Consider the following 12500-nt stretch of genomic DNA (forward strand, 5'->3'; position numbering starts at 1 on the left):
TTTGATGCAGTGGAGAGATCAAAGCAAGCCCCGTCGCTCGAGGGACCGGAAGCGGCATCCCACAGATCTCCTGATGTCCCTGCTCTCCATCTTGTTCTCCTGCTCCCTTTATTATATGTTTTATGTGTCAGTTTGTCTTTTTGTGATCAAGTTATCTCTTACACGAGCCCCGATCTTGTAATGATAGATATATATATATAGATATATATATATATAGATATATATATATAGATATATATATATAGATATATATATATATATAGATATATATATATATATAGATATATAGATATATAGATATATATATAGATATATATATATAGATATATATATATAGATATATATATATATAGATATATATATATATATATATATATATATATATATATATATATATATATATATATAGATATATATATATATATAGATATATATATATAGATATATATATACTATACATACAAGTCGTGGACAAAAAAATGATGGAAACACTCATGTAAAGTTACTTAATGGGGTGTTGGGCAACCACATGCGGCCAGTATGTGCCGTGGAAAAGTGACTACCAGCGTCTGGAATACTGCAAGAGGGATGCGGCACCATTCTTCCACAACAGAGTCAATCAACTCACACCTGTTTGATGGAGGTGGAAAACGCTGTCTCTGGCGTTGTTCCAGAATATCCCATAAATGCTCGATTGTGTTCAGATCTGGTGATGAGATGTTCATGACATATGGATAACATCAGCATCATCCTCATCAAACCGTTTGGTGATCACACATTCTCTGTGGATGGGGAGCATTGGGGGGGGGGGGGGGTAGGGGGTTTCTTCTTGCAGCCTTGCTAGACATAATTATAGGCAACTATGCTTGTGCAGCATTTTTATACATGACCCTGAACATACTGGGATGTTATTTGCTGAATTAACAGATGGACCACACCTGTCTGGAAGCCGTTGTTTGCTGTTCCTCATCTACCCAGGTGTTCCCATTATTTTTTGTCTATTACCTGTATATATATACATATATATATACGTGTATATGATTGACCAAATATGTATAGGCTAAATATATAGAGCCAATTGGTTGGGGGTAGAACGGCCCAAGTAGTCACTATTGCACCTTATTCGAGCCATTATGAAAGAGATGAAACGGGTGGGTTGGAAACAACTGTTTACCAAGAAACCAGCGAATATTTACAAGTAATTAGCAAAGGGAACACATCTATGCAAGCACAGTATTCAGATATAAAAGGAAAGGCACATTTATAATTTACAATGCTCAAATTCACAGCCCCAAAAGTCTTATTGCCCTTAATCCTTACCCCCTTCTGCAATCTTACTTATCTAATACGTACAAGGGCCAATCAGAATCACACCAAGGAAAGTAGATAGAAAGAAGAGAGGAGGGGGAGAGTGCACTTCAGGCTCTTGTTGGCGACCCTTTGGACTCACTTCGGCAATGTCGACTGCTGCCATGGTGCGCTCCCCGAGGTACCTCCCTTCTCCCCTGTCGATCATCGATGACGGGACCAGCACAGTGTTTTGGAGTCCGATACGGCTCTTCACTTCGCAACTGTCTTTCCCGCTTGCTGCCTTTCCTGTCAAGATACATTCAAAAGGAAGGTGATGTCGCTTCCTTTCCCTCATGGTTATATGGTTTGCGTGAAGTGTATGTTCGACGTCGCAACGTCGACCAATATGCCTCCATCCACATTATTATATCATTATACATAGTTGTACCAAGTTTGTTTTAAATCCCTTCAGTTGTTCTCAATTATCACATTTTTACCTGAAATGACCTCTGACCTTTGACCTCTTGCCGCCAAAAACAAATCGGTTCATTTATGCATCGTAATACATACTTGTACCAACTTTGCTCCAAATCCCATCACTGATTCACAAGTTATCATGGTAACAGGATTTTTAACCAGCATGACCTCGTGACCTCAAAATCGAATCGGTTAATCTTTACATCATTATACAAGTCTGTACCAAGTTTGACTTGGGTCCCTTCAGCTGTTTGGACGGACAACCCAAAAACACAATGCCTCGGGTGACTTCATCAGCGGAGGCATAAAAAAAACAGCCGATACTGATGATCAATACCGGTGACGATTAAAAAGTGGTAAACAATAAGTGGGTGCCGTGCCCACTATTGGCGTTATTGAGTGGCTGTGAATCATTGCATTTTAGATCCCATCTCTAATCGATTGGTGCATCGAACGGCACAGTATCCTGCCATTTTAAACTAGAGCTTCCAGGGAAGCAGAACTCAACTGAACTGGCTGGACAACTTTAAAGTAGGTCAGTTGTCTGTTCTAGATTTGACTTAAATGAAAAGCCAACAACCTTGTGTAATAATTTTAAGGTCCTTGTATCCTTATACGTGTCCTTGTTTTACAATTGATACAATGTTACACTTTGCAACAATGTTGCAGAAATATAGTTGTGTAGATAAAAGGAAACGGGTGTAATTCGCTTTCAAAGTCACCCACCCCCACATATTGTCCCAGTGGACGTTAAAGTCTTAACGTCGTTTCGGAACTGAAAACAATATGGCGGCCTATCGCGGCCATTTTGTGACGGATCGGGTTGGAATGCAATAGCAACCTACCTTGAGTGGTAAGGGTTAAACGTTCTAAGTTTGATCAAAATCTGTTAATATTTGTGGACGCTAGAGTGTTAACGTCATTTTCATGACCAAAAAAAAAATGGTCGCCTAAGTCCGCCATTTTTCAACGGATCGGGCTGAAATGTAATACCAACCTGGTCCTTGGGGTAAGGATGCTGCATGTCAAGTTTGATCAGAATCGGTTGATATTTGTGGATGCTGGAGTGTTAACGTCGAAAAGTTAACGGACGCCGGAGGGTTCAGTATGTGATAAACTCAACTGGACGGTAGTCCAGTTGAGTTAAGAACGAATGATGAGCTACCTTGTGCTCATTGGACAAGCTATTGACGGATATAAAATTAAGCGTTTCAAACTTGGCTGGTCGTGTGAACAGCAAGTTTCATACAAACTCCAGCACGGGGGTCCCTGGGTTAGAAAGGGATTCCGTATTCAGTTCCGAACAATCGTTCATGCAGTAAATAAATTGATCGTCCAAAGTTTGATGAAGCGGGTGAATCACAAAATATTTCCAAATAATGCTGGACTTTGGCATCATGCAGCAAGATATTCAAGCCAGCACACCAGGAACCGGAAATGCAATATGCATGTATGACATACCGATAAGTTAACGTGTTACATAATGGGGCTTTTAAAGACTGTATGTGAAATGTGCCCCTTTTGCTCGGGGGGGGGGGGGGGGGGCAGAATACTGTCTGCCCACCTTCGGAATGTGGAAAAATACATTTAACTGACGCTTAGATGCACTCATGTACGCCTGCAACGTATGACACCCAGAATCCAAGACATACTCTGCCAGGAAGGAGGAGGTCCAGGAGGTTTTAACTTTTAACCTTGGCAGCGAAAAAGCAAAAGGCTTACCTTGTGTAGCTTTTCATGGTTGTTTTGTGCAGTTTTTTTCAGCGAGAAGAGCATGGGAGGAGTTGATTTATTTATATAATCCTAGCCACCTGGGGTAATTGATTAGATGAGAGCTGATTGGTTATTCCCTTTATTCAAAAGTAAGAGATGTGAGTGGGTCTTTCTTTTCATTTGTATGTTGACTGCTGGACGTTTACACGTTGTACATGCTTTGGATCTTCGATGGTACGCGCCTCTTTCTGCGCTGTTGCTGATGATTCGTCAATAGGCGATGAAACCGGTCCGACGGCTGATGAGGTGTGTAGCATTGGGATTCTCATGTCCAGTCACGTGAAAAAGTAAATACACCCCATGTAAAGTTTTGACTTTTTCAACATATTTCAACATACAGATATTTGATCTTCATTTAAACAATATTGATAGATAAAGGTGATATAATATAACAAATATCATGAAACATTTACATTTTGTAGTCCATTGTATAATTTAAATAAACATAAATGCAAATTTCACATGTGGAAAAAGTAAGTACACCCTTGGCTCTAATAGGTGGTATTGCCCCCTTTGGCAGAAACAACCTCAAGTAGGCATTTCTTATAACTGTCTACCAGTCTCTGACATCGACTGGGAGAAATTTTTGCCCACTCCTCCATGCAGAATTCTTTCAGCTGTGCGATGTTTGAGGGGGTTCTTGCATGCACAGCTCGTTTCAAATCCCCCCACAACATCTCGATGGGATTTAGATCCGGGCTTTGACTTGGCCATTCCAGAACCCTCCATTTCTTTCTTTTCAGCCATTCCTTGGTGGATTTACTGGTATGTTTCGGGTCATTGTCATGTTGCAAGGTCCACCTTCGGTTGGGCTTCAACTTTCCGACAGATGGCCTCACATTATCCTCAAGCACCCTCTGGTACAATGAAGAATTCGTAGTGGATTCTATGATGGTGAGCTGCCCAGGCCCTGATGCAGCAAAGCTGCCCCAAACCACAATATTTCCACCACCATGCTTTACAGTTGGTATCAGGTTCTTGTGGTCAAATGCTGTCTTTGGTTTTCGCCAAACATGTCTTCTGGTACTGTGACCAAATAGCTCTACCTTTGACTCATCTGTCCAGAGCACATTGTTACAGAAGTGCTGATCTTTGCCAAGGTGTTCTTTGGCAAACTTTAGTCTTGCCCTGATGTTCCTTCTGGACAGCAAAGGTTTCCTCCTGGCACACCTCCCATGTAGATCAAATTTGTGCAGCCTCTTTCTAATGGTAGACTCGTGCACTTTGACATCAACAGTGGCAAGAGCTACCTGAAGGTCCAGTGATGACATTCTGGGGTTCTTCGAGACTTCTTTCAGCATCTTGCGGTCTGCTCTCGGCTGAACTTGCTGGGGCGGCCTGGCCTGAACAAGTTGGCAGTTGTTTGGAATCTTCTCCACTTGTAGATGATCTTCCGGACAGTCAAATGATTGATTTCAAATTGTTTGGAGATCTTTTTAAATCCCTTCCCAGACTCGTAGGCATCTATAACCTTCTTTCTGAAGGCCTCAGAGAGCTCTTTTGATCTTGGCATGGTGACGCCACACACTTCAACAACAAAGAGCAAACCAAACGAAATGTCTGAGGTTTAAATAAGACAGGTTCCTCCAAGATCCTCTCTAACGATGTTCTAATCATTTGCACCTGAGCTGGTTCACATGATTCTAATTTTAGGTATTTGAAGTAGTGATAAATGTCGGGGTGTACTTACTTTTTCCACATACGAAATTTGCATTTATATTTATTTAAATTATACAATCGACTACAAAATGTAAATGTTTCATGATATTTGTTGTATTATATCACCTTTATCTATCAATATTGTTGAAATGAAGATCAAATATCTGTATGTTGAAATATGTTGAAAAAGTCAAAACTATACATGGGGTGTACTTACTTTTTCACGTGACTGTATGTACTGTGTGTGAATATCTTTACAGACTTGGAGGAACACTAGGAAGGGTGGGAAACAGCAGAACTTTCCTTGTGCAGCCTTTCATGGTTGCTTTATGCAGCTTTCTTCAGTTGGAAGAGCATGGGTGGGGAGTCTATTTATTTAAATAATCCTAGCCACCTGGAAAATTGATTAGGTGAGAACTAATTGGTTATTCCCTCCATTTGCCGGTGGGACATGTGAGTGGGTCTTTGTTTCTTCAAATATATATATATATATATATATATATATATATATATATATATATATATATATAATATATATATTATATATATATAACTGTAAGAAATAGTAGAAACTCCACAGTACGAGCAGGGCGTCTCATTTGCATTGAATAAATAATCGTTAGATTAAATAAGACGCGTAGATGATCATATATATTCCATTAATCACCATTAATCATTTGGTGATTTCATTTCAGAAATATTCCATTCTTAATATTATATTCCATTTCCATTTCCATTATATTCCATTATATATATATATTATTATATTATAATATTATTATTATAATTATTATAATAATATATTATTATATATATTATATTCCATTTCCATTTCCATTCCATTATATGCCATTTATTCCATTATATATTCCATTATATTCCAAATATTATATTCCATTTCATTTTCACCATTTAATCAGACGTCACCCATCACCACCAATCACCACCAATCACACCATTAATCATATATATATATATATATATATACATACATAATTTGATTTATAAGGCTGAAGAGATTTGGCAGAAAGCATGAACAAGCAACTGATCACTGATAACTTTCTGATTGATTTAAACCCCTGGAGGACTTGCTCTTTGACAAAAATAAAAAAAGTAATGTGACGCAGAAGGCAGTAATCATCATTAATTATTTTTTTATTTAAGATTTGAGGCCTTTCCATCCAAGTGGTGTTTCAGGTCATCTAACATTAGAAATGACACATACTTTAAACAAACTTGAAGGAACAAACTGGATTAAACCAACAGGACGTTGATTGAGGTATGTTCACCACCTTGGGAAGCAATGAGAAGCTGACGTTTCAGGCGATAACCCTTTCTCACAGAAAAGGATGCGCTTAGCATCCCATATTATTTTGCAGAAAGTGTCTTGTCATTACATGATTCGCAAATATAAATAAATATTTGTTTAGTTAAATCAATTTGTCACAATCACTTTGTCACAAAGTTAAGAGATAGGTGAATATTCCTATTTTGACATGCAATAGCGCATTTATATTACAGTGCTGATCACACACCATTAATCTCCTGTGTTCTCATGCTGCCCATATCACAGAAAATCACCACTTCCAGAGCTGTTCTCCCAACAATACAGAGCAGCTTTGTCTGGAAATTTTTTCATGGACTATGGGAAATACAAAGGTTCTCAGTGATGGGGGTAAAATGCACCTTTTTAGTTTTCTTACTCCTTCACACTTTTTTTTACTTTTGGGTGTTTTGTATGTCCTTGCATTTCTTTTTGTTTTAGGTCAAGGGTTCACTCAGTTAAACCAGCGGTGATGAAACTGGTGGTAGGATATGCAAGTACAAATCCTGTGCAAGTTGCTGAAATGTGCGAAGCTCAAAACGAGAGGTTACAATCACATTGCACTTGAAATAATTTGTATTTTCTTTCTGTGCTGCCTTTGCGTATTTTTATTTATTTATTTTCGACCACAACCCGCGTGTACAAGATGGCAGGATGCATCTGTTGCAATGTTTTTATCAAACACTCATCTTAGACAAACAAACGGTTTTTGCTGAACGCAATGTTCCCGCTCTGACATTATAAAGACGTCTTGGGTTTCGAAAGAATCAAAACAGCATTTTACAGATGTCTTCGGGTTGCATGTGTAATTTTGAGGGTTATATATCCATCGTAACTTGCAGATGTTGATTGTTGAGCCATTAAAACGAATACAGTTGTAATCAATTGACTAATGAAAACAACCATTGAAGATGTATTCTTTAGAAACTCATGCATTCTTTTATCTTTCATTCATTTGCGGCATCCGAGTATAACATAAAATGTTTCTTTTGAGCTTGGACGAAAAAATTGTTGTTCACATGTCACCCTTCCAGGATCCTTCGTGCCACAACACTGCCTTTGACCTCAAATGTTTAGACAGGAATGTCCCCTCCACTTGTCTGCTGCCAAGATAAAAAAAGAAGTGCCATCAATATTCAATCTCCATTTGCCTTCCCAGCCTTATTGCCTGTTTGTTGTGTCTTGTCTAGTTTGACATCTTTTACAATATTTTGAGTGGACACAGATGAGAGGGTTGCACATTCCCTGGTTCATTCATTAGTCCGATGTAGGGCAATTGGAAGGTAAACTGACATTCATGCTTCTCAATGTATTTTGCTGGTTCCCTATATTGCTGACAGCATATACCTGTACTAGTGGGGTCACCCGTGAGAAGCCCACGGGCATGGACATCTTCATTTAGATGTTGCATGTTCAGTTTTACAAACTGGTTACTGGCAATTTATCAGATCCACAAATGATGTCATCTACACAATGTATTTACTTCTGATAACATGTGAATGCATGTGCTTGCACATGGGAAATACAGTTTGAAATGTGTGATTACATCTCATGTAAAATGTGACTTCAAGAGCTCAAATCCTCTCCCCCCTCCACCCCCAATCCCTCCCACATCATGCGCACTGCACCGGGGAGTGAGTCACACACACACACACACACACACACACACACACACACACACGCACACGCACACGCACACACACACACACACACGTCTCACACACAGACACACGAGTGGGCCTCACACACAGACACACACGAGTGGGTCTCACACACAGACACACACGAGTGGGTCTCACACACAGACACACACGAGTGGGTCTCACACACAGACACACATGAGTGGGTCTCACACACAGACACACACCCGGGAGTGGGTCACACATCTCGTTCACACAGTCACACGCACACACACATGGGAGTGGGTCACACACACACACACACACACACACACGGAGGAGGGGGGGGGTGGGTCTCACACACACACACACACACACCCGGGAGTGGGTCACACATCTCGTTCACACACACACACACACACACACACACACACACACACACACATGGGGGTGGGCCACACACACACATACACACGGGAGTGGGTCACACACACACACACACACACACACACACAGGGGAGTGGGACGCACACACACGGAAACTCGTGCAAAAACAAAAGAAAAATTTAAATAACGATTTCACTATTTTATTTGCTGTAGCTATGAAACGCCTTTTCTTTGGGCGGTGTATAATCGCTCCAAACGAAACAGGCATTACCTGGTTACAAAGTAAAAATAGATTAAGACCAAACGTTATTAATAAATATTGTATTCCATAGTTGGTTTCCATTATTATGTACATTTTTGAAGTACTGTATTGTTTAATTGCATGGTTGGAAAAGAGTTGACTCGCTTTAAACAAACACTGTGTATACACCGCCAGGAACATGGAAAAATATAATTCGACTTTGGTTCGATCCCGAAATTCAGTATTCAGTCGCTGTACTTTTACAAAGTAATAATATAAATAACGAAGTCCTGGGAACGTTCTCTCCTCTCCTTCTCCTCTACCTCTCTCATTCCCCCTCTCATTCCCCTCTTTCATTCTCCTCTCTCCTTCCCCGTGCCCACATTACAGTCAACACATTCAAAACGGTTGTTGGAATACATTTTGCCGATTTTTCTCAACTTCAGCTGAAACTGAGACTTGAATCACCCAGCGACTGTGATGGTGAATTTGAGTGGAGATAAAGCTGTGAGGGAGACTCGATGAACTTTATGTTACAGGCCTTTGAAAATGCATTTCGTTCTATAAACGGTAACTTTCATTGAATTTTCTTCCAGTTTTTTTTTCAACCAGTCTAAAACCATGTTAGCGACTGTAAAAATGAAATGAGATATTGAATTAGAGTTGGAATAAAACTGTGAGAGAGAGCAAGACACCACGAGCCTAATAAAAGAGGCCTCAAAGCTAGGCGAGGAAAGAAAATGGTGGATATTTGTTTTTGAAGCCTCTTCCAGAATCGGTGGAGCTAATCCGTCAACGGAGGAGGCCACACCCCCGGACAGACTCACAGAATCACCAACAGAGAATATAATATCGATAATCACGAGATAGAAACGCCCATTATGATCGTGATCCACTTACGTTATTACCTCCGCCACCATAGGTGGATGGAGGTTATGTTTTCACCCCTGTCTGTCTGTTTGTGAGCACGATATCGCAAAAAGTTGTGGGCAGATTCGTTCGAAATTTGGCAGAGATGTAGCGTATGTGACAAGGACGAAATTATTAGATTTTGGTGAAGATCCAGATTCGGATCCAGTTAGTCGAATTTTTAATGTGATTCTTCACCATTGGGAGATATGGCCAAAAACTATACATAGCAGGATATCTCAAAAAGTTGTCGATGGATTTTGACGAAAGTTGGTGGAGAGGTTGGGTGTGTGACGAGGACGATTCGATTCGATTTTGGTGAAGATCTGAATACGGATTCGGATATGAGAATTTTTTTCTTAAAGTCATTCTTCACCATTGTGATTCTTCACCAAATTTGGCCAACCAGGTGGAGGTATGCTCTCTCCTAAGTGCCGCTTTAGTTTATAATATAGATTGTTTATCAACATTTTGGTCTTTTTGGTAAACTTTTGTTTTATTGCTTGTTGAAGGAGTCCTAAAGTCGACATGCAATATTTTCCCAACTTTTCATGCACATGATATTCCAAAGAAATATTCCTTCGTATACAAAAGCTAACAATTACAGTCAACTCGGTCAAGGATAAAAACAACTGTTGAATCAAACTCTTGTTGTTTTTACATTGCAGATTATTTTGGTACCTAATGTAGCAGAAAATTGTGGCGTTTTAGATGGAACTCCGATAGAATATAAAAGGGAAAAGCTCCACGATGTAATTTCTTGGTACATATACATTTCACGCAAAAGCCTGTCACTTAAAGATTAACATGGCCTATTCTTTCAAGAGACTTGATCACAGTTCTTTTCCAAGGAAGTTTACTTATTTATTTATTTATTTATTTATTTATTTTTGCAATATGTACTTCCCTTGGGTACGACTTGGCAGGGTATGGTAGTTGGCTTGTGACTTTGTGCATCTGTTTAAGGTCATGATTATACAGCTTGGGCGTACCATGTTGACCGAGGCAGTGTTCTGTCTTTTCTTACAGTAAAAACTGGGTGGGGTGGGGTGAGCGGATTGAAGGGTTCACGGGAGAGGTCTTTCATTTTGATGCCGATGGATTTCCATTACCTTTAATATTTCCCCAAAGAGCCTTCGCATTGTCTCTGTTTTGAGTAGTGTTGGGAGTTTTAAACTGATTTGCTTGTGTTCTGGGTGTGGTGTCCAGCAGATAGATAAACATGAGATTTTTTTTTTTAAATTCCAAGTTAATTTATTAGGTGCAATTTGCTTGCCCGACGACAAATGAGAAAAAAAAATCAAAGAACGAGTGTGCTTCATATTTCACTAGGGCTTATATGAGCTTGCAACTAAGGTGTGTGTGTGTGTGTGTGTGTGTGTGTGTGTGTGTGTGTGTGTGTGTGTGTGTGTGTGTGTGTGTGTGTGTGTGTGTGTGTGTGTGTGTGTGTGTGTGTGTGTGTGTGTGTGCGTGCGTGTCGTTGGTTTTTAACTCCATATGCGGGGTTTCTTATTGCTTTTTCTTTAAAAAAAACGACAATCACAGCGGAAATTGTTTCTGGACGATTAGCAATTTGTAGTATAACCCCCCAACCCCACCCCACCACACTTTCATTTCATTTTATTGGGGGCACTGAAACTCAGTTATTCCCACAGACCAACTCAACTTGATGCTTCTCACTTACTAAAAACGGACTCAGTTTTGTCAGTTACCTTTGTGGCTCTACGACAAGGTTCAGAAGGAAAACAAACAAATGTGAATCAATCTGTCAATGGAACTCGATACAATCCATATGCGTTCACGCTCATCACACTCTCAGCTAAGCCTGTACCTCTCGTGTTATAGCAAGGGAAGGGTATTCCAACATGGTGGCTGCTTGTCCTGTGAGCACGTGCTGCAGCTGCGCTCCAGTTGCTATATATATATATATCTCCGCTGTGCAGTTCGATAATAGAGGTGACCAACTATATATATATATATATAGTTGTATGTACAGCTTGGTGCACACACACCAGCACATGAGCAAGACAGAGCTTGGTTTGCATGTGGATATGCTGCCTCGGGATGTATAAGCAAGGCCGTGAGCTTGCAATATTTATGTTAGCTGCATGCTCATCACGCAAAAGAACAACTGTGTTAGATTCACTGTTCTTTTCATCAAATTTTGACCCAATATTTAAAAAACTGGATGTTCATCAAATTAAAATACTCATGTTTTACAGTGACATGTATTTTCGTACTATTTTTGAGATTTCATGACTACAATTATCTTGTCAATAGATGAAAGTTGTGCAGAGCTAAGAATTGTTTTGGAAAACGCAAGAATGGGTTAATACCTGAAAATATTTTTCTTCAGCAAACATTAAAATTGTCCAAGTATTATTTTTCTGCAAGGCAGATGATTAGTAGGTAGATGATTGAATAGCTGACAGAAGTGTTCTGTGATTACGAGTTGCAAGGTTTCTGTATGGAAAGCACCGCAATTTGATCTGTAGGTGTCGTGAGAAATACTAATTTAAACGTGGACATTGACATTTATGAACTTTGATTTACCAGCAGATAATGTACGGTTGGGCCACAAAAAATGCTGGTGGGCCACCAAAAACAAAAATTAAGCATGACCCCTGTGTATGTACAGTCACATGAAAAAGTAAGTACACCCCATGTAAAGTTTTGACTTTTTCAACATATTTCAACATACAGCTATTTGACAGATAAAGGTGATATAATATGACAAATCTCATGAAACATTTACATTTTGTAGTCCATTGTATAATTTAAATAAACATAAATGCAAATTTCGCATGTGGAAAAAGTAAGT

General features: G+C 39.5%; 1 protein-coding gene and 1 long non-coding RNA gene across 5 annotated transcripts in view; one reads left to right on the forward strand and one right to left on the reverse strand.

Moving 5' to 3' along the window:
• The window catches only part of SPRYD3 (SPRY domain containing 3), a gene marked incomplete at its 5' end in the record, with an annotated part of 464688 nt that overhangs the window by 218223 nt on the left and 233965 nt on the right, over positions 1-12500 (forward strand).
• LOC144892929 (uncharacterized) overlaps positions 1504-12500 on the reverse strand; it is a 49149-nt gene continuing 38152 nt past the window's right edge. The window contains exon 3 of the long non-coding RNA XR_013624066.1: positions 1504-1596. This is a non-coding gene — a long non-coding RNA (uncharacterized LOC144892929). The remainder of the gene's footprint in view (positions 1597-12500) is intronic.

Source organism: Myxine glutinosa, chromosome 7, assembly GCF_964187855.1.
Source record: "Myxine glutinosa chromosome 7, kmMyxGlut1.1, whole genome shotgun sequence".
NCBI lineage: Eukaryota > Metazoa > Chordata > Myxini > Myxiniformes > Myxinidae > Myxine > Myxine glutinosa.